The 24,144-nt window shown below is 44.1% G+C and overlaps 1 protein-coding gene across 1 annotated transcript in view; it reads left to right on the top strand.

The window, feature by feature from the left end:
* The first annotated feature begins 602 nt into the window (after positions 1-602).
* SPTBN1 (spectrin beta, non-erythrocytic 1) overlaps positions 603-24,144 on the top strand; it is a 569,130-nt gene continuing 545,588 nt past the window's right edge. The window contains exon 1 of the mRNA XM_033938992.1: positions 603-730. The gene's annotated coding sequence lies outside the window, so the exon portion shown is untranslated. The remainder of the gene's footprint in view (positions 731-24,144) is intronic.

Genomic DNA, 24,144 nt, shown 5'->3' with positions numbered 1-24,144 from the left:
GAAGTTGAGGCAGAAAGTCCAGCATGAAAACGAGGAAGCAATGCGTTCACTTCTTTTGGAATACCATTTTTTTTAAACCAAATACTTCGGAACAAGGTAAAGAGCAGATCCATGGAATACCATCGTTTACCCAGGTCCACAATTTCCATTTTCGACCGTTTAATAGCATCTGGAGAACGCCATCCGATCCAATGCGTGACAGATGTCTATGGGGGAGGTGGGTGGAAACCAAGACAAGGTGAAGTATGCGCCAACATTCCAGTAGTTCCCGGGTTGAGACCCACAGACAAGTTGGGGACGTGTTGAGACCTTCGCTTTATTTTCCACAGAGCTTCCGGCCGGTGCCCAAGAGCCCTTTGCCAAACAGCGCGCCATCCTGCTTCCAGTGTTAATTCACCCGGCCCGTGCACGAGACTAGCAGACTACAAGCTCGGAAAGATTCCGCTTTGCGTTCGTCACACAAGGTGGGGGGGGGGGGGGTGTGTGGAGGGTGAGTAGGAGGAGAAAGAGGGAGGCCTGCGCGAGAGTGGCGCTCCAGCTCTTCTCCCTCCCCCCCTCGCGGCCCCTCCCCTCGCGTTGAATCAGTGCAGCTGTTGCTGAGGCTGGAGGCGCGGGCTGCGCATTCCCACTGTCACTCCCTGCGCTGCGTCAGCATCCGAGCCCAGGTCCACTCGAGAGCGAGCCCTCAGGACTGCACCAGCCTAGCTCGGCAACGTTGCTGCTGCGAGAGGTAGGTGCGCCCCCCCCTCCTCCTTTGCCCCGCTGGTGGGCGTCGGTGCTGTCGTTAGTCTTCCCGACCTCGTTGGGCTGCTGGCGGGGAGGGGGGCTCGGCAGACACCGCCGCAGACTGTTGCACTGCGGCCGGAGCTTCGCGTGAGCCTCTAGGGACGCTTTCTCTCCGCGCGCCCTGCTCCTCCGTTCTATCTCGTCAACGGCTTGCGGTCGAATTGTTTATTGTATTCTCCTGAGCTGGGTTTTATGCCATCTTGTGTTTTGCTTATTCAGGGAAGGTGGAGGGGGAGGATGTAGAGGTGACGGGATTGAGCGCTCTAAATGGCCGTGAGGTAGTTACAGAGGGTGAGGGAAACCGTCGCTGGGTGTTTACAGGCTGCGGATGGATGTAACGGTCCAGGGATGTGAACAGGCGTGGCTGAGCCGGAGAGCTGCAGCCGCTGCCGCCTCTTTTCCCCGTAGCCCACTTGGCTTTTCGCTTTCCCCCGATTCTTTCTTCAACAGGTTTGCTGGGAGTGCCTCCTTGCCCTTGCTGTGCTGCAGCACCTGTCACCCCTGCTCGGCAGTAGGATAGTCCCCTTTCCTGGCAGGAACTTTGGTGGATTCTGGGCAGGGCAAAGCTGCGCAGTGTTGTTCGCGGATAGGGAAATCTGGTTGGCTGGGGCTGGGAGTTTTCAGCCTGGCAGAGGGATGCAACCCAGTGGTGCAGTCAGAATCTCATTTGCGTCTATCAGGGCGCCTTGTGCATCCTCTTTGTGGCTCCCTGTTCTAGCCCTGTCTGGGCAGAAATCGGTCCTTCGTCCCAGGATGATCATTCAGGAAGGAATGGAAATCTCGGTTGTCCTTGCTCTTGGCTCTTTACTAATGAGAGAGGGAGGGGGGTAATTGCAGTTCTGCAGCTGTAATGCGGTCAGACTCCAGCCTACAGCTGAGGAACATTAAACTAATACTACTGAAGTAGCAGTAATACCATTAAAGAGGAGGTTATTGCAAAAAAAATAAAAAATAAAAAAATGATGGTACACGATTTGTGTGCATAAGATCTGAATTATGGTGAATGGACATATATAATCAGTGTTTTTTTTCTGGAGGTTTTAAACGCTATTTAATAAACTTCTGATTAAAAGGTTGGTTGAGGATGGTAGAATTTGGTATGATGCACTTTCAAAATATTAGGTATAAAATTCCAGCCTTATGCAGGTATTTAAGTATGAATTTTCGTGGTTATGAAATCTGCCATACTTTGAGTAATAGGTTCTTGGGTTTTCTAGTAAGATACCTATACATTTAAGACCATAACACAGTTTCTACCTAATGTTTTCTGTCATTCTTTCTGCAATTTCTATTTATCCTGTTAAAGGCTGATCAACAGCTAGAGTCTATTACAAGACATTTTGCCCTTTTGATTAATCCTCTAGGTGCAAAATTCCCAGTTGGTAAAAAAAACACTTGTATCTTGCAGTCTCTAGAGCTAAAAAACTAGCCCATGACCAGATGAATGACAGGGATCAGAAGACACATTGAAGGAATTACTGTAGTTACTTTTCCTTATTTTGAAAGTTGATTTAAAAGCAATATATTTTCACTTTTTAGTATTAGATTCTACAGCATATTGACTACATTCTGGAGGGAAATAGCATGTGGATATGAAAGCTCTGAATGACCACTCAGTATTATTATTATTATAATAATATATTTTTACCTCACAGGGAGAATAGGTGGAAAAATACTACTAAAATCAACCCTGGGAGCTATTGGAAAGTCTGGTTGATGATTTAGAAGCAGTGTGGAAGATTGAGAGTTATAAGAAGCAGTCTTGCAGTGAGATAAAAATACAGTAGATTATATAGGATGCTCTCTAGAGATGCAGCTAGTTTTGCAAAGTCTTATTGCTATGCTTTGTTTTGTGGGGTCTCTTATGCCCAGGAAGGACTTGAATTTTTTTGGACACAGACTCAAGAATACTCCATGTTAAAAGCCTACCATGACCACTGTGCCCTGTGTGGTGTTACACATCAGATAGCTTATGCATTTCTAGCTGGTAGGTTCAATCCTGTTTTTGTATGTTCTACATATGCACATATTCATTTGATGTTTGTTCTTGAAATGTTCAGGATCCCATATACTGTACCCAAAATAGGAGATAAAAGGGGCTCTTTGTGGGTGTAATGAAATAGCCAAAGGTATCTGTAATTTCCTGAGGAAATGGAGAGAGTGAGTATCCCCATCTAAGGAGGTGGTTGACAGAAAAATAGTCACATAATCCAAAAGAGTTTGGACAAACATACAGGATCCTTGGTAGCAATAGAATGGAAATAAGGCCCAGAGATAAATTAAAACCTAAAACTGGGGGAGGTGGGGGGGGATGGGATTTGAAATCCCTTCTGTGGCCACAAAGTGGTACTTAGCAACAGGTGCACCCCTAAAACCAATGGCTCTAAGAGAAAGCAGGGGAGAGGGAATAACCTGCATGGAATTGCAGTGGTACCACTTTTATAGATTACCGTAGGTGAGAGACATAGAGAAAAGGCTTTGGGGTAGTGTGTAATTTAGAGCTTTACCAAATAGCATATTTTACTATTCATCTGAATACGAATAATGGGCATTAAGCTTTTTTTATTTTTTTTTTATTTCAATATGTTTATTAATTTTGCAAAAGAAGAAAAAACAGTCAATACGCATGAGTACATGGTGGTCAACTGAATACATGAATACCAACAGTCTCCCAAACTTCACCACATACCAAAACTCCCACCCTCCCCTACCCCATCCCCATCTCAGTCCCAATCCCAATACAACATGAAACACTCCATTCCAGAATAAGCTACAGAATAAAAATCAGACATTAAGCAAATGACTACGAGCTCTGTGTGTTAAAGTGAGCCAAAAGGGTTCCCAACAAAAACTAAAAGTTCGTCCCAATTCTGTGTCCAAAGAAGAAAATTGTAAACGTTCCATAGAGGCCTGTTGCAGCATCAGAGTATGCCAATGAGAGAGCGTGGGGGAATCCGAGGAAATCCAAATGGGCATTAAGCTTTAAACATAACAAATAATAAAAGAAGCAACATAAAATCAGTGATCAAGGATTTATTTTAGTAGGATTTAAAACAGCAGAGCCCTGGATTATTCATATTCTGTCAAATATGACTAATGTATTCATGGCATTATTCAGGGCTGAATTGAATCCGAATATTCAGTACAGCCCTAGTGTACATACTAGTTCTTATACAGAATCCATCTACACCATGTGGACAAATTCGTAGCTGAGCAGGCCATTTTTGGCTTTGCTACTGTCATTCACTAATACTATGTTCTGTTATGGTTGTCACAGTTTGACTCATAGAAGTTGTCTTGTATTGAAATGACATTCAGACCAGGATTCTCTAACTGTTGCCAGGTTTTTTTTAGGTGTTGGTAGGTGCCCAAACTCATAAAAAAAAAAAATCACCATTGAAACAACGTTTTTAATTGCATTTCAAAGCGTCTACCAGTGCCTAAATAATCTGTGCTGGAATCGTGCCTATAGAAGTGCAATTCACATCATAGGCACTGGAAATGTAGGCCAGAAAAACCCTGACCTACATTTCCAGTGTACCTATCTTTTGCCAGAGGCGTGATTCTGTACCTGGTGCCATCGTGATTGACGTGTATGGCAGCCACCTACAAGGGCGCTGGTTACAGAATCTGGTCCTCGGTTCATGAACCAGTTAAAGATGTTTTAATTAATTTATGATACACTTTTTAAAGTGCAAAGTAATTGCAGGAGACCTGCTTGAAGTTGAGTGTGAAAAAAAAGAAATAAAGATCAAAGCATACATGTACATTGCTGTTCATATGTTATTGGAAAGTGTGTGTGATGGTACTGTTTTTCCCAAGATGATATTTGGTATTTTGCTGACTCAGGTGCACTTCTCATTAATAATTTCTTTAACTCAGTAAACCATTGAAGTACAGATACAGACAGGATATATAGAAGTTTTAAGCACCATCTGAAAATGGATTAGAACTACTTTTATAATGGTGAAAAAGATTATTAATAAAACATAAGTGTAATTAAAATCCACTTTTATATTTTTCTTAATCTGATTCCTCTAGGCAATTTGGTGTTTAAACCTTTTCAAATTGCCAAATTTTAAAACTATGTCCAACTTTACAAATCTATAAAACCAAAGAAACTGCTAGTGCTGGCTCATGATATTCAGCAGTCTACATACAGCATAAAGATCTGTTACAGTTATTTTATTTGATATATTGCAATTTTTAATATGAATAGTCAAACCAAAGCGATTTACAGAATAAAACCAATGGGCAAAAGGTTAAAAAAAAATCAATAAGGATGGACAAGGTAAAAAGAGCTGGACTTAACAGTTAGCTAGTGACTAAGGGGCCCTTTTATTAAGGTGTGCTAACCGATTTAGCGCGCGCAAAAGATTAGTGTGTGTTAAATGCTAAGACATCCAATATATTCCTATGGGCATTTTAGTGCATTCTAAATCGGTTAGCATACCTTAATAAAAGGACCCCTCAGGGAAATGTTTTTCTTCAAATAGTGTTTGTAATTCAAGAAAGTGTGATTAAGTGTTAACATCACGATTACCTCATTCCTCCTATCTTCTTAACTCTCTGAAAATACCCGCCTTATTCTCTACCTTCCTTAGTCATGACCACTGATCTCTTCTTGTAACAGACCAACCATAAATCTTTTGTAATCCGCCTTGAACCGCAAGATAATGGCGGAATAGAAATCTCTAATGTAATGTAATAGGCACATGGGATCTCTTAGAGAGAGGAAGAGATAATGATTACTGCGGATGGGCAGACTGGATGGGCTACTTGGCCTTTTATCTGCCATCATACTTCTATGTAATTTCTGTATAATAAAAGATGTATCTAATTTAATTTATTAAAAAGTCTAAAAATAAAATATTTGGCACATGAAAGCACAGTAGACTTCCTTTATCTCCTTTTCTTGTTTAAGCAGGACAGGTTTGGAACCCAGATATAAACTGAAAAGGTAGGCCTTATCCCATCCTGCCGGATGTATTTCTGTTAAGCTGCAGATGAGTGTCGGTTGCTATAAATGTCACATCTTTTGCTGATGTATTTCAGTTGACAAACAAATCCCAGTCATTTACCCTTTCCCAAACCTTAATAAGGTTCTTGGTGGTATTTTACCTTTTTTTGTTAGGGGGTGGGGGGGTTGAAGTAGCTTTTATTTTTACAGTAGGTAAATGGAGGAGACATCAACTGGTATTTGTTAATAAACTATCAAATGTGAATTGAGCAGTGACTTAATACCTACTTTGACATTGCCCGGAAGAGGTGGTGGAAACAGAGACTGTGTCTGAATTCAAGAGGGCCTGGGATTGGCACGTGGGATCTCTGAGAGAGAAAGAGATAATGGTTACTGTGACTGGGCAGACTAGATGGGCCCTTTGGCCTTTATCTGCTGTCATGTTTCTATGAAGCTCTTCATAACCTTAGTAGTTTATCATTATAGCATGGCCTACTATTAGTGTACATTGGTTATGTTCCAGCAGGGGAGAGAACTACAGGAGGAGCAGCGCTGACGGTGCTCGGCGCCAACTGCCAGTTTCACTAGTGGCCAGATCGGGAGCCCTTTCCAGCAGGGCACCTAGAATCATCTACACCCCTCCCCCGTTCCAGCAGGGGAGAGAACTATGGGAGGAGCAGCGCTGATGGCGCTCGGCACCAACGGCCAGATCGGGAGCCCTTTCCAGCAGGGCACCTAGCATCATCTACACCCCTCCCCGATTCCAGCAGGGGAGAGCCAACAGAGGAGAGCTGCAGTCCGACGCTCAGACCAATGGTCGGTTCGGGAGCCCGTTCCAGCAGGGTACCCGACACCATCTTCACTCCTCCCCCATTCCGAAGGGTCTACCTCTGAGGATCTCTCATCATGTGCGGCAGCGGTGGAGATTACCTTGCCAGAGATGTCGCCTGTTCTTGGAGGAAACTCGGGACCCAGATGATAGCCATCAGAACTGGGGTTGACGGCAGTTAAAGAATAGAATGGGAATGGTGGTTGAAGTGAATTGGGGTGGAGATGGAGGTGGGTATGGAGAGGGATAGAGATATGATGTATTCCGGAAAGGCATTTAAGATCTGGTGTTAAATGATCATGATCTTGATGCTTTTTTGGAGTGTGTTTCTGTTTCTCTCTATGCTTATTTTTATCTCTATTTTGTTTACTTTAATTATTATTTTAATTCTATCTTTAAATTATTTATTCATTACTTGTTGGAATATTTCATTTCTATCTCTATCTCTACCTCTGTCTTTTTATTTTTATTTTTCATACCGTTTCTTCAGGTACTTTAGTTAGATTGTGAGCCTTTGGGACAGTTAGGGAATTTCCAAGTACCTATCTTATTTATTTAGTTTTTATTTATTGTATCTTTAATGCATCATTTTTGTAAACCGCTTAGAAACCTCACGGTTATTAGCAGTATATAAGAATTAAATTAAAATTAAATTTTATAATAGTCATTGGATATTATTAATAAGAAACTAAGACTAGTCATACTGAGTCAAACCAATGGTCCATCTAACCCGGTGGCTAAAACCAGGTCACAAATATCTGGTAGAAACCCAAGAACATGAGAATTGTCAGACCAATGGTCTACCTAGCCTAGCATCCCGTCCTCATGGTGGCCAAAACCCAAATAGTAGCAGCATTCTGTGCTATTGATCCCAGGACAAGCAGTGCTTCTCCCATTTTTGTCTCAATTAGCAGACTATGGACTTTTCCAAATCTTTTTTTTTTTTTTTAACCCAGCTACATTAACTGCTATTACCATAGCCTTCTGCAATGAGTGCCAGAGCTTAACTATTCTTTGAGTAAAAAAATTTATCCCAGGACAAGCAGACAGCCTATTCTCACATATGGGTGACATCATCAACGGAGCACGGATGCAGAAGCCTCGCAAGTAGAATTGCTTGTAGAAACTAGAAGTTTTGAGTCGACTGCACCGCCATGCGCGAGTGCCTTCCCGCCCAGCATAGGGCGCATCTTCTCAGTTTTCCGCGGAGCCGAGAAGTCCGTCTTTGACTCTCTGCGTTTAACTTCGTTACTTTGTGCTTCTTTGAACCGCGGTTTGTCTTTTTTCTTCACGAATCGCTGTTCTTGTTTTATTTCTTTTATTTCTAGTTAAAAAAAAAAAAAAAAAATTTTTCAATCTTCCGTCCGTCTGCCGGAGCAGGCCGCAGCCCAAGAGGTTCGATCTTGTGGTGGCTATTTTCCTTCTATGTCCTGGCCTGTCACAGGCTTCAAGAAGTTTAGCCAGTGCCAGCACGTGAAGCAAGGAGTAGAATCTTTGCAAGTGCCTCGGCAGGAATCTTCACACTCTATACAAGGAGCAGAGTCTTTGGGAGTGTATCGAGGTTCCTCCATCAAGCCTCTGGAGCTTCGATCTATAGCCTCCAGTCCTATCCATTCTTTGGTGGCATCGGCTGCTTCTGTCTCCGAGGTGAAGTCTCCTTGATCTTCGAGATCTGCTTCCAAGCACTGTTCTCACCGACGATCGAGGCCTTCATCGAGGCATGCTTTCAGGCATAGTTCTTCTTCGAAAGAACGTCCCTCTTCAACTAAGCCTAGCTCTACTCCTACTTCGACTAGACCGCCGACTCCTCGCTCGAGGTCTCCACTTCCACACCTCGAGGACGCAGCGGTTTCGATTGCTTCGTCCAATTTTCCATATTCTTTTGATGCCTTTTTTCCTGCCGAAGCTTCATCTTCGACCCAGGCTGCCTCGATGTCCTCGAGTCCTTCTTGAGGCAAAGCATTGGCGGATCAGCTATTTTTCTCATCTTTTCTTCGTCAGATGGCTGTTGACTTGGATCTTCAGTTAGATGCTGGTTCCAAATACTCTAAGGAGTACCTCAAAGTCATGCATCTCCTTCAACCTCCGGCAGAGTCACTTAAGCTTCCTCTTCACAAGCTTTTGTCTCAGACCTGGAGACCCCTTATACCATACCGGCTGTTCCAGGCTAATTGGACTCTAGGTATAAAACTGTACATCGCAAAGGATTTGACAACTCACAGTTATCTCATCAGTCCCTGCTAGTCCTTGAAGAAGTCCCATCCTTCCAAGGTTTATGCCACCGTTCCTCCTGGAAGGGAAGGGAAAACTATGGACAAATTCAGATGTCGCATCTATCAAAATGCCATGATGTCCTCTAAAGTCCTCAATTATAATTTTATTACTTATTTTGAGTTCCTCATTTCTCTATTACCAAAATTCTTGACTTATTTGGATACTCAAAAGCACTTTGAATGTCAAGAAGTCCTTGCTTCTTTTTCACAACTCCGATTACATCTCCTCCAGTCATCTTATGATGCCTTCGAGTTGTCTGCCCTGGCAGCTGCTTGCTCTGTAGCCATGCGTCGCCTGCCTGGCTTCGTACCATTGACATGGACCCTAATCTTCAGGATCGATTAGCTAATATTCCTTGTGCAGGCAATGACCTCTTTGATGAATCTTTCGAGGTGGCCACCAATAAATTTTCTGAACATGAAAAATCCTTTGCTTCTATTGTCAGACCTAAGCCAAAGCCAGCTCCTGCCAAACCTACACGCCCTGCTCCTATCTATCAACGGTGTTTTGCTCCGAGGACGGCTCCTTACAGTCGCCCTCCTCTTAAAAAAACAGCAGCCTCAGAAGCAACAAAAACCTCAACCTTCTGCTGCACCTAAGGCTATTCAGCCTTTTTGACTGTTTAAAACAGAGTATAACCTCCACCGTTCTGACTCTACCTTCTTTTCCCCCTATAGGAGGTCGTCTCCATCTTTTTTACCATCGATGGAGGTCAATTACATCCGACCTCTGGGTACTGACCATCATCAGGGAAGGATACTCTCTTCATTTCACTCAGGTTCCTCCAGAGCTTCCTCCAAGAGAGTATCTTTCTAATCCTTCCCAGACTGCCCTTCTTCAGGAAGCTCAAGCTCTGCTTCATCTCCATGCCATTGAACCAGTTCCTCTGGACCAGCAGAGTAGGGGTTTTTATTCCCGTTTCTTCCTTGTTCCGAAGAAAACGGGCGATCTGCGGCCCATTCTAGATCTCAGGGCTCTCAACAAATTTTGGGTTGAAGAAAAATTTCGAATGTTGTCCCTGGCATCTCTTTATCCCCTTCTAGAGCAGAACTACTGGTTATGCTCTCTGGATCTCAAGGAGGCCTAAACTCACATTCCCATTCATCTGGCCTCCTGTCAATACCTCAGATTTTGGGTGGGGAATCTGCATTATCAATACAGAGTGCTGCCCTTCGGTCTGGCTTCCTCTCCCAGAGTATTCACCAAGTGCCTGGTTGTGGTAGCAGCAGCTCTAAGGAACCATGGTCTTCAGGTATTTCCCTACCTCGATGACTGGCTCATCAAAGATTCAACATCCCAGGGGGTTATTGTAGCGACCCAACGGACTACCTGGTTCCTACAAAGTTTGGGATTCGAAATCAACTTTCCCAAATCCCATCTTCAGCCCTCACAGAATCTACAATTCATCGAACTGTCCTGGATACTATCCAACTCAGAGCATTCCTTCCAAAACAACGTCTGGAAGCTCTTTTTCAACTCTTGTCATACAGTGTCTTCCTGCTCTTCCATCTCAGCGAGACACATGATGGTACTTCTGGGTCACATGGCCTCCACAGTACACGTGACTCCTTTTGCCAGACTTCACCTCAGAATTCCTCAGTGGACCCTGGCATCTCAATGGACGCAGGATTGCGACCCACTTTCTCGACACATAAGTCAGTCCTTCATTGAAGCAGTCTCTCCATTGGTGGATGCTCTCTTCCAATCTCTCCAGAGGCTTGCTTTTTCAAACGCCTCCCCATCAGAAGGTCCTCACAACAGATTCTTCGACCTACGCTTGGGGCGCTCATCTCGATGGTCTCCGTACCCAAGGCCACTGGACCAGTACGTATCGTCGGTGTCATATCAATCTATTGGAACTCATAGCAATCCTCAAGGCTCTCAACGCTTTTCAACATCTTCTTCACGAGCAGGTAGTTCTCATTCGGATGGACAACCAAGTCACCATGTATTATATCAACAAACAGGGAGAGACGGGATCTGCCTCCCTTTGTCAAGAAGTTCTGAAGGTTTGGGACTGGGCAATCTGCCACAACACCTTCCTCAAAGCTGTCTGCATCCAAGGGGCGGACAACTTGAGTCGTCTTCTGCAACCACACGAATGGACACTCCATTCCTCGCCTCTTCATCACATTTTTTCACAGTGGGGAACACCTTAGATAGACCTCTTTGTAGCTCCCCACAACTACAAACTGCCTCAGTTCTGCTCCAGGATATACTCTTCTCATTGTCTCGAGGCAGATGCTTTTCTTCTGGAATGGACAAATCTCTTCCTATATGCATTCCCTCCATTCCCTCTCATTCTCAAGACTTTCCTCGGTGGCTGAGACAACCTTGGCACTCTCTTGTACTTCAACTCAGCAGCAGGGAGCCCTACCTTCTACCAGTTTTTCTATCTCTGCTTACACAGAGTCAGGGATCTCTGCTTCATCACATCCTGAATTCTGTACACCTGACAGCTTGGTACCTCTCAACATGACTCCTCTGCAGTTTTCTCAACCTGTCAGACATTTTAGAGGCTTCTAGGAAACCTACCACTAGACAATGCTATCACCAAAAATGGACTAGATTTTCTAAGTGGTGTTTTTCTCATGATAAGGAGCCCCAACATTCCTCCTTATCTTCTGTTTTGGATTACCTTTTGCACTTATCGACTTCTGACCTCAAGTCTACATTGATCCGAGTCCATCTCAGTGCAATTGCTGCATTCCATCAGCCTATCGAAGGGAAACCTCTCTCTGCTCATCCGGTGGTTTCCAGATTCATAAAATGACTTTTCAATGTCAAACCTCCTCTCAAACCGCCTCCTGTGGTTTGGGACCTCAATGTTGTCCTTGCTCAACTGATGAAGCCTCCATTTGAACCAATTGACAAGGCTCATCTGAAGTATCTCACTTGGAAAGTAGTGTTTCTCATTGCCCTCACTTCTGCTCGATGAGTCAGTGAGCTGCAAGCTTTAGTTGCTGATCCATCTTTCACGGTGTTTCATCATGACAAGGTGGTCCTCCGAACTCATCCAAAATTCCTTCCTAAAGTGGTATCGGAATTTCATCTCAATCAATCTATTGCTCTTCCAGTATTCTTTCCGAAGCCTCATTCTCATCCTTGAAAAGTAGCTTTTCATACTCTGGACTGTAAACCTGCTTTGGCCTTCTATTTGGAACGCACCAAACCACACAGAACTGCTCTCCTTTGATTCAAACAAGTTGGGGCATCCTATCTCTAAGCGTACCGTCTCCAATTGGATGGCTGCTTGTATCTCATTCTGCTATCCCCGGGCTGGATTGCCCCTCCACAGTAGAGTCACAGCCCAATAGGTCAGAGCAGTGGCAGCTTCCGTAGCTTTCCTCAGATCTACTCCCATTGAGGAAATTTGCAAAGCTGCTACGTGGTCCTCGGTTCATACTTTCACATCTCACTATTGTCTGGATACTTTTTCCAGACGGGATGGACAGTTTGGCCAAACAGTATTACAAAATTGATTCTCCTAAATTGCCAACACTCCCACCATCCCATTCTGGTTAGCTTGGAGGTCACTCATATGTGAGAATAGGCTTCCTGCTTGTTCTGGGATAAAGCACAGTTACTTACCATAACAGGTGTTATCCAGGGACAGCAGGCAGCTATTCTCACAACCCACCCACTTCCCCTGTTTGGCTTCTCTGCTAGCTATCTGAACTGAGGAGACACGCCCTACGCTGGGTGGGAAGGCACTCGCGCATGTGCAGTGCGGTCAACTCAAAACTTCTAGTTTCTACAAGCAAGTCTGCTTGCGAGGCTTCTGCATCCGGGCTCCGTCGATGACATCACCCATATGTAAGAATAGCTGCCTGCTGTCCCTGGATAACACCTGTTACGGTAAGTAACTGTGCTATTTCTTCCTATTTGTTGTAAAGGTATTTCTATGTAACTTCATTGAGTGTCATCTTTGTAATGTTTGAATAGTAAAATATCGATTGATTCTTACCCATTCTACACCACTCAGGTTTTGTAGACCTCAATAATAATAATAATAATAATAATAGCTTTATTTATATCCCATCATACCTTTTCAGTTCAAAACAGTGTACAGTAAAGGAGAGGTACATTGTGGGTACAGGTATCGATACAAGTATAGGGACTAGGGAGTACATTAGTACAGGGATATTACTGTGTTGGTTTAGAGTGTGAAAGGGTAGTCCATGGAGTAGTGAGATGCAAAGGAAGTAAGAGGAGGGGAAGATGGGGTATAATTAGTCTGGAAGGTGAGGTTGGAAGATCAGACATACTTGTCGAATAAGTGGGTTTTCAGGTTTTTTCTGAAAGATTGGTAAGATGGCGAATTCAAGAGAAGGTCACTTAGGGTATTGTTCCAAATGCCTGCTTAAAAGGACAGTGTCCTGTCCAGGAATCTTTTGAAGTGGTTGGAGGAGCTGCCGTACAATGAAAGATTGGAGAAACTGGGCCTCTTCTCCCTTGCACAGAGGAGATTGAGAGGGGACATTCAAGGTACTGAAGGGGATAGACTTAGTAGATAAGGACAGGTTGTTCACTCTCTCCAAGGTAGGGAGTACGAGAGGGCACTCTCTAAAGTTGAAAGGGGATAGATTCCAGACGAACGTAAGGAAGTTCTTCTTCACCCAGAGAGTGGTGGAAAACTGGAATGCTCTTCCAGAGTCTGTCATAGGGGAGAGCACCCTCCAGGGATTCAAGACAGGGTTGGACAGGTTCCTGCTGAACAAGAAGTGCGCTGGTAGGGCTAGTCTCAGTTAGGGTACTGGTCTTTGACCTGGAGGTTGCCACTTGAGCGGACTGCTGGGTACGATGGACCACTAGTCTGACCCAGCAGCGGCAATTCTTATGTTCTTATGTTATGTTCCTTGGGAGTTGGGAACAAAAAAAGTAATGTTTTGTGGGAAAGACGCGGGTTATCCTGTAGGATAAAGTGTTTCAGGAGGTAGGAAGGGGAGGTACCAATCATATCTCACTTCAGTTGTCTCTTTTCTAAGCTGAAGAGCCCTAACCATTTTAGCTTTCTCATATGAGGAGTTCCATCCTCTTTATCATTGTGGTTGCTCTTCTTTGAACCTTTTCTAATTCTGCTATATCTTTCTTGAGATAGGGCAACCAGAATTGAACACAGTATTGAAGGTGAGGTTGCACCATGGAGGATATAGATACATTATAATATTCTTGGTCTTATTTACCATGTCTTTCGTAATGATTCCTAGCTTCCTGTTTACTTTTTTTGGCCACCACTGCACACTTGGCAGAAGATTTCAGCCTATTGTCTATGATGACCATAGTGTGGACCATAGTATAAGATGCAGTAAATACTGCATTTTTCGCTCCATAAGACACACTTTCCCCTCCCCAAAATGTGGGTGAAAATTAAGGGTTTGTTTTATGGAGCGAATACAAGTTTACCTCCTTCCCCCCTCCCCCCCACCAGGTACCTTTTTAAAAATTCCTGTGGCAGTGGTCCAGCATGGTCTCGGCAGGAGTTTTCTGCTGCTTCTCTTTCTGCAGAGCAGCGCATAAAGTGCCGGGTCCCGTACCACTCACTGAATGGCTGCCATCAAATCACTGCACCAGAACAGCAACGTTCTACTTTTTCTTCGGTGAGAAGCCCCTCCCCCTTTTTGCCTGAGCAGCCATTTTCTGCCAGCCCTTGAAAGGACTTTGATCCAGAGCGTGGCAAGCTTATTCCAGCACAGTGAGGGGAAAGGAGGCCAGCAGTCCCCGTCACTATACCAGAACAGCAACATAAGAAGTTGCCTCCGCTGAGGCAGACCATAGGTCCATCCTGCTCAGCGGTCCGCTCCCGCGGCGGCCCATCAGGCCCATTGCCTGAGCAATGGTCTATACCTATCTGTACCCCCCAATCCCTTTTTCTTCTAGGAATCTATCCAAACCTTCTTTAAATCCATTTAGTGTTTTCTTGTCCACAACAGCCTCTGGAAGCGCGTTCCATGTATCTACCACCCTCTGAGTGAAAAAGTACTTCCTAGCGTTTGTTCTAAACCTGTCCCCTTTCAATTTCCCCCAATGCCCCCTTGTACTTGTGGTGCCCCTTAATTTGAAAAATCTGTCTCTGTCTACTTTTTCTATGCCCTTCAGGATCTTGAAGGTTTCTATCATGTCTCCTCTAAGTCTTCGCTTCTCCAGGGAGAAAAGTCCCAACTGCTTCAATCTGTCGGTATATGGGAGATTTTCCATTCCCTTTATCAGTTTGGTTGCTCTTCTTTGTACTCCCTCAAGTACCGCCATGTCTTTCTTGAGGTATGGCGACCAGTACTGGACACAGTACTCCAGATGCGGCCGTACCATTGCACGATACAGCGGCATGATAACTTCCTTTGTCCTGGTCGTAATACCCCTCTTAATGATACCCAGCATTCTGTTTGCTTTCCTAGAGGCTGTGGCGCATTGCGCCGATGCCTTCAGTGTTGCGTCTACCATCACTCCCAGGTCTCTCTCCAGGTTACTAACCCCTAGCGGTGTTCCCCCCATTTTGTATGTGAACATCTGGTTCTTTTTCCCCACGTGCATGACCTTGCATTTTCCCACGTTGAAGCTCATCTGCCATTTTTCGGCCCACTTTTCCAGCTGCGTTAGATCTTTTTGGAGCTCCTCGCAGTCTTCCTTGGTTTGAGCCCTGCTGTATAGTTTGGTGTCATCTTCAAATTTAATGACTTCACACTTTGTTCCCGCCTCTAGGTCATTTATGTAGATATTGAACAAGAGCGGTCCCAGCACTGACCCCTGCGGAACTCCGCTCGTGACCCCTTTCCAGTCTGAGTAGTGGCCCTTTACGCCAACCCTCTGCTTCCTGTTTGCCAGCCAGTTTTTGATCCATCGGTGGACCTCCCCTTGTACCCCGTGGTTCCATATCTTTTTAAGCAGTCTCTCGTGTGGCACCTTGTTGAAGGCTTTTTGGAAGTCAAGGTAAATGATGTCTATAGATTCCCCTTTATCCACCTGGCTGTTCACTCCCTCAAAGAAGTACAATAAGTTTGTGAGGCATGACCTACCCTTACAGAAGCCATGTTGACTTGGTTTTAGCTGCCCATTTTTTTCGATGTGCTCACAGATGCCGTCTTTAATCAGTGCCTCCATCATCTTTCCCGGAACTGAGTCAGGCTCACCGGCCTGTAGTTTCCCGGGTCCCCCCTTGCGCCCTTCTTGAAGATGGGCGTGACATTTGCTATTTTCCAATCCTCCGGGATCTCTCCGGTTTTTAAGGATAGGTTGCATATTTGTCGAAGTGGCTCCGCTATTACGTCTTTTAGTTCCTTGAGTACCCTTGGGTGAATGCCATCTGGACCCGGCGATTTGTCGCTCTTTAGTCTGTCAATCTGCTTGAGTACATCCTCTTGGCTTACCTCTAAGTTGACCAGCTTATCGTCTTGGTCTCCTATTACGATCTCCTCGGGTTCCGGAATGTTGGTTATATTCTCCATCGTGAAGACTGACGTGAAGAACTCATTTAACCTGTCAGCTATCTCTTTCTCTTCTTTTACAACTCCCTTTCGGTCTCCATCGTCCAATGGTCCCACTTCTTCTCTCGCCGGTTGCTTCCCCTTGACGTATCTGAAGAACGACTTGAAGTTTGTTGCTTCCTTTGCTAGTCTCTCTTCGTATTCTCTTTTTGCTTTTCTAACCACTCGGTGACACTCTTTCTGGCGTTCTTTGTGCCCTTTTTGGTTCTCCTCTGTTTGGTCCTTTTTCCATTTTCTGAACGATGCTTTCTTGTCGCTTATCGCCTTCTTCACTGCACTTGTTATCCACACTGGGTTTTTTGTTCTATTTTTTTTGCACCCTTTTCTGAACTTGGGGATGCATATGCTTTGTGCTTCGTGCACAGTCTCCTTGAGTAAGGTCCAGGCTTTTTCTACGGATTCCGTTTTCCCTATGTTGCCTTTGAGCTTCTTTCCCACCATTTTTCTCATGGCATCATAATTTCCTTTTTTGAAGTTGAGTGCCGTCGTTGTGGTTCTTTTCCCCTTTGTTGATCCAATTTCAAGCTTGCACTGGATCATGTTGTGATCGCTGTTACCTAGTGGGGGTAATACCGCCACCTCCTTTGCTGGCCCCCCTAGTCCGTTGAAGATTAGGTCAAGAGTGGCATCGCCCCGTGTTGGTTCCGTGACCAGCTGCTCCATGAAACAGTCCCTCGTGACTTCTATGAATTTTGTCTCTCTTGCGCAGTTTGAGTGCCCAATACTCCAGTCTATCCCAGGATGGTTGAAGTCCCCCATGACCACCACATTTCCGCTTTTGCATACCTGTTTCAGTTCAGCCTCCATCTCCTGGTCGATTTCTTCCGGTTGTCCAGGTGGGCGGTAGTACAGACCCAGTTTAATGTCTGCTCCTGCTCCTCCCTGTAGCTTAACCCATAGTGATTCCAGGCCATCTGCCCGTACTGTTGTTTCCATCCTGGCTGATGGTATGGAGTCTTTTATGTACAGCGCTATTCCTGTTCTACTCTTTCTTCAGTGGAAGCCTCGCCCCCTTCTTGCTTGAACAGTCATTTCCTGCCAGCTGAAAGGTTTTTTCCAGAGAAAATCATGGCAGAGGAAGGAGGAAGGTTCCCTCCTTCTTGTCCCTCCTTCCCCCACCTGACACTGCTCCAGGTGTGAGGACGGGCTCCGCCCACTACAGAGTTTCTGTTCCTCTTCAACTTTATTAGAGACCGCTGAAAGGTCGTCACAGAGAACAGCAAGGCAGAGGAAGGAGGAAGGTTCCCTCCATCTTGCTCCTCCGCCTGACGCTGCTCCAGACGTGAGGATCAGGCTTGGTTCTGCCCACTGCATAGTTCCTGCTCCTCTTCAACCTTATTTGAGGGCTGCCGAAAAAGCAGACACATCCTGCCGATGAACCCTTTGGGAGGCCCTTTATGCGGACCAAGACACCAAACTATACAAAAAAAAACAGTAAAAGATCTCGCTACAACAAAATAATCCTCTCCTGACCAAAACAATCACCAGTGAAAACACCAAAAGAAACACAGCTCAATCCACCCAATCCTCACCTTCCAACTCCACAAAAAATGAAGACCATTATACATCGCCCTACTACTCTTAAGAATATAACATAAGAACATAAGCATCACCTCTGCTGAGTCAGACCATAGGTCCATCATGCCCAGTAGTCCGCTCCCGCGGTGGCCCCCCTGGTCAATGACCTGTAAGTGATCTATTACTCAAAAGCATTTGTACTGTATAGTACCTCTCAATTGTACCCTTCAATCCTCTTTTCCTTCAGGAACTTGTCCAGTCCCATTTTGAAACCCAAAATCGTACTCTGCTCTACCACATCCTCTGGAAGCGCGTTCCAGGTGTCCACCACCCTCTGAGTGAAGAAGAACTTCCTGGCATTCGTTCTGAATCTGTCTCCCTTCAATTTTTTTTGAATTCCCTCTAGTTTCTGTTGCCCTCGCCAGACGGAAGAATCTGTCCCTCTCTATCTTCTCTATACCCTTCATGATCTTGTAAGTTTCTATCATATCCCCTCTAAGTTTCCACTTTTCCAGGGAAAAGAGCCCCAGCTTCTCCAATCTCTCATCATACGAAAAGTTCTCCATCCCCCTTATCATTTTTGTTGCTCTTCTCTGGACCCTCTCCAGTATCGCCATATCCTTCTTAAGGTACGGCGACCAGTATTGAACGCAGTACTCCAGATGCAGTCGCACCATCGCCCTATACAGCGGAAGGATAACTTCCTTGCTTCTGGTAGCAATACCTTTCTTGATAATGCCCAACATTCTGTTCGCCTTTTTCAATGCCATGGCGTATTGTGCCACCGGTTTCGTTCTATCCACCATAACCCCCAAGTCCCTTTCTAGGTTGCCTTCCCCCAATAATATCCCCCCCTAACATTCCTGAAAGCAAAAGAAAACTATAACTTGCCAATTCCAGTTATAGTTACAAGCAATAGAAACCACCACCCAGCAGGGAGAAACCATATAAACATGGTTGACTGCTCCATCCCCTTGCACCATAGCATCTCCCATACCTGGTGGAGAAGACCCACAAATGCCTCCCAAAACCATCCCAGCACCAAACCCACCCCCCAAGCAGATACCCTTATCTACCCAAAAATACCACACAACACTAAAACAGAATTTACATCGATAAAATGTACATGCATGAACACTTGGCTGGGCCTCCGCTTGTGCTGATTGCCGGACTTGATGTACCAAAGATCTGATCTGGAGATGGCAGTTCTTATGTTCTAGCCCAAAAACTGAGATCATATAGGACTGGATAGAAACAGAAAAACTAGGATGCCTCTTCCTCACAGAAACATGGCTAACCTCAGACACCGACCCTAGAATAACGGAAGTTTGCCCACAAGGCTACAAATTACAAGTAGTTTGCAGAGACAAAAAAACAAGGAGAAGGACTAGCCATCTTGGCCAAAAATACTCTAAATATAGCGCTACAGGACTATACCTCCACCCCTCACATGAATCTACTCGCCTGCCAATTATTGAGCCCCACACTCAGGAACCCTAACCTGCCTACTATGCTACATAACACCAGGAAAATGGAACATAGCAAAATCAGAATTCAAAGAATTTATACTCTGAAACTCCCTCATATCAACATACAACCTAATCCTAGGTGATCTTAACCTATACCTGGAAGACAACTCTTCCAACCAAACAGAAAGCCTCCTTTCTTTCCTCAAAACCCTATCTTACAAAATCCTGGACCCACAAACCACACACGAGAAGGGCCACCAACTCGACATAGCAGCCTTCATGTCCAAACAACCCACCACACCAAAAATTCACACCACAAATGGAACATGGTCACGCACCCTCTGGTCAGACCACTACTTGCACCAATCAAAATAACCAAAGCTCACAAAAAGATCGACCCACTTAAATTCTGGAACAAAGTAGACACCATGATACAAGATGGAAACCCCAAGGGCTTCATTAACCACTGGTGCACCCTAAGCACATCCATCCTTGAAGACATAACACAACCGCAGAAAAAGACCAGAATCTGCAGATGCTCAGATAAATGGTTTGACAACGAACTACTGCAACTCAAACGACAATGCAGATGTCTTGAAAGAAAATGGAGAAAAAACAACCGAGAACTCACAAAAACAACCTGGAGTACACTGAACAAACAATACAAACAAAAGCTAAAAGAAAAATAAAGTCATACTACACCAACTAGATAGGTACAGAAATCCAAGACACCAAAAAACTTTTCAAACTACTAAAGGAACTCAGACACCAAACCCTACCTGGCCACCAAAACTGGCCTTCTCCCCACAGCCAATCAATTGGCTGAATTCTTCAGAAACAAAATCTCAACAGCCAGAAATACCTTCACTGGAACCCCAAACTACCTTGACAAAATCTCAATACCACCTATATAAAATGATGCCTACGCAGCAGACAGAAACTGGTCAGACTTCCCAGACACACAATGGCACGACTTAGACAAATTCTACAAAAAATACAATCATACAGCCTCAACCACTGTCCCCCATACCTGTTAAAAGCCACCAGCACTAGATTCCGTACCCACCTCATGCGGTGGATTAGTTACATGCTCATAGAGGGCCAATTTCTACAAAAACTCGCCAAATTCATCATAACCCCTATTCTGAAAGACCCAAAGGGAGCAACAGATCAGCCAACCAATTACAGACCTATAGCCTCAATACTGCTATACATCAAACTAATGGAAGGTCTTGTAGCAAAACTTCTCACTGAATACTTAGAAACCCACAACAATCTCCACCCCTCACAATTGGGCTTCAGAAACACTACTAGTCTCTCTCCTAGACACAGCCAAATTCCACCTAAGCAAAAAAATGCTACTCATACAACTCGATCTCACAGTGGCATTTGATCTAGTAGATCATGACATCCTACTATAAACACTGGAGGCAATAGGAATCACAGACAAAGTCTACAGTTGGATTAAAGGATTCCTCCCCTCAAGAAGATACAGAGTAAAAGCAAACAATGAACAATCGGAATCCTGGAATAACCCTTGCAGAGACCCCCAAGGCTCCCCACTATTGCCAACACTCTTCAACCTTTACATAGCTACACGTGGCACATGCTTAGACAAATTAGGTATAATGTCATATAGCTAGGCAGACGATATCACCATGCTCCTGCCTTTCGACCAATCCACCCCCAACACAACAAGCAAACTACACATTCCACTAGAAACAGTGTCAAAATGGATGAGAGACCACAAATTAAAACTGAGTCAAGACAAAACCAAATTCTTACTTCTAGAAAGAAACAAAACCCCAACCATAACAAACCTACAAATAAACTCCATCACATATCCCTTACAACCCAACCTAAAACTGCTGGGAATAATAAGACAAAGGCTGCACCATGCAACTTCAAATCAGCAAAACGGTTCAGAAGAAATTCGCAATTATGCGCAACTTAAGACAAATCCGAAAATACTTCAACAACAAACATATCAAACTCATAGTACAAGTGCTAATCCTAGGACTCCTGGACTACTGTAATATACTTTACCTGTCTTCTCAGATCCCAATGCATACTATAGCCATCAACCTTGTAATCTTCCTGGGAATGCCCAGAATTGAAAACCGCCTAGAACTGTAATCCGCCTAGAGCTGAAAAGTATTGGGATAGAAGACACCAGCGTAATGTAAGGTATTGTTGGGGATGCAGAAGAATAGTGAATAGGCTTGTTGATGAATCCTCTGGTCAGACAGCATGTCTCATCAATATAACAACAGAACGGGGGGGCGCTAGCGAGCCCGATGAGCTAGGTAGCTGAACGCAAGAGCTCCGTTTGCTCAGGCTCGAAAAACAATCAAAAAGACTTCATTCCTGCCTTAACAAAAGCGCACTTACCTACATCGGGTGTTTAAATGTCTGCCGGTAAGCCCCATAAGCGCAAAAGCGCTGAACCAACAACGCCGACTAAGGCAGACGCCAGCAAAGCCGACGACGCGGCAGCCGCGGCTACGGCAGCCATATTGAGTGAACTTCGCTCAATAAAAGAATTATTACTAGAAACCAAGCAAGATGTAGGGGATTTGAAAACGGATTTCACTGCTTTGAAAGAAGAGCTAGCAGCGTTGCAAACCTCGACTGCACTTCTGGAGACAAGAACAACAGCAGTAGAATTGTCAATAAAATCGCTGTCTAAGCAAAAAAACCGCGTGGCAGCGCTGGAAAAAGTGCTTGAAGATGCAGATAACCGCGCAAGGCGGACCAGCTTCCGACTTTTAGGCCTCCCGGAGGGTCGGGAGGCTTGTGACCTGGTGGAATTCCTGGCTGCCCTACTACCTCAACTCCTCAAGATGAACGACGAGATCAAGCTGGATTTTGACTGTGCCTTCAGACTACCATAGCCTAACATCTTTAACAAGAAATACCCCAGACCTATATTGGTTACCTTGCTTCGGCATCAACAAGTGCTAAAAATAATGCAACAGGCGAAACTGCATTCTCCCATAACATTTGAAGGAAACAAAATTCTGTTTGTACCGGATTTAGCCAAAGAAACTGCAAAGAAAAGAAAGCTGCTGCTCTCATACAGACCACAGCTGAAAAACATTGGTGCTAAGTTTGGTATGTTATACCCAGCTAGACTTAGAGTTACTTATAATAACTCTACTAAAGATTATCTTAACCCAGCAGAACTCGCTAATTTTATTGAGCAAGTAAAGCCCACTGCTATTGATAAAACTTAATAGGAATGCATTTCTTGTGCTGTTTATTCAGTATATTCCATTGTACTTGTCCTGCTCAGCTCACAGTATTTTGCTGTCCATTATTGCACTACTAATTCAATCTTTTATCATTAGGATATGTTGCCTGTCCTGGCGGAGCCTGCTGTTTAGGCTTATCTCTCTTGTCAGCTTTCTTACCCATAGTGTTTTTTCCACTGTTAGTTACAGTTTATTGTGTTATTGCAGTTACTGATGTTTCTGGTTGTGCAGAACTTATTTTACTATTTTTCAGGTGGTATCCTCTCAATAACTGGATTGTTGACTCTCTGACATCTATAATACTCTATTGTGGCTCAAGCTGTATCTTTATTGATGTATTTCAATGTCATTTTAACATATTTTTCCTTAAATGTAAAAGGATTCCACAACCCGGTGAAAAGACAGAAACTGCTACGCTACACTGAATAGCACAACCCTGATATCGTATTCTATCAAGAAACACACCTTAATGACACTGAGGCAAAAAAAATAACCCCGAAATGGGCATCTGCCCCACTGTTTTCCCCGGCAATTGGTGGGAAGAATGGGGTTATTACCTTAATAAGAAAACGGCATGACATCAAAATAATCTTCTCTTCCCATGATATGGAAGGTAGATGGATCCGTGTCACACTAGAAATTGGGAAATATATTATTCACGCCTACAATGTTTATGCTCCTAATCTGGACTGCCCGGCCTATTTTGAAGCTTTGGCCAATGATATCAGCTCTGTAGCATCTCAGCCAATAATTATAGGTGGGGATTTCAATTTGATTTTAAACCCAGAGAAAGATAGGAAATCTAAGACCTCATATAGGAAATCCAAAGCTTGATATTGTTTGCAGGATCTCTTATATCAGCTGAAACTAGTAGACCCCTGGAGGCTGCATCACCAAAACGATGAGGCCTATACTTTTTTCTCTCATCCTCATGCCTCCTATTCGAGAATTGATTTTTTTCTACAAAGTTATTCTTTACTGCATAAAGTAGATTCAGCAGACATACATCCTATATCTGTTTCAGATCATTCAGCCATTACCCTTGAATTGAAAGATATTACTATACCAAAAACTACTAATATTTGGAGATTTAATTCCTCTTTGCTGCAGGATCCCTCATTCAAAGAACACGTAAACATGCATATAACTGAGTATTTCACTAACAACAGAGCAGAAGAGACCTCTTGGCAGACCACGTGGGATGCATTTAAATCATTTATTAGAGGAATAATCATCTCGTATGCTGCTAAGAAACAAGCTGACCGTCGCAGACAGTTAAGAGAGTTGGAATCCTGTATATCATCTTTGGAATCTGCCTGTATTACTGACCCTACCAACATGACTTTTCAAATGGATCGGAATAAAAAGCGTTATGAGTATAACCTTATTTTGAGTACTGCAGCTGCTTCTGAGGTTCTCCTACAAGCGTCACATTACTACGCTACATCCAATAAGGCTGGTCATCAATTAGCACAATATTCAAAACTGAAGATGGAAAAAACATCCATACCAGCCATTAAAATGTCTAACGGTGAACTTGTAATGTCTGACAAGGAAATTTGTCAGCAATTTC

Source organism: Geotrypetes seraphini, chromosome 3 (genome assembly GCF_902459505.1).
Source record: "Geotrypetes seraphini chromosome 3, aGeoSer1.1, whole genome shotgun sequence".
Taxonomy (NCBI): domain Eukaryota; kingdom Metazoa; phylum Chordata; class Amphibia; order Gymnophiona; family Dermophiidae; genus Geotrypetes; species Geotrypetes seraphini.
Note: the sequence above shows the minus strand (reverse complement) of the source record. Positions and strands in the feature narration are given on the sequence as shown.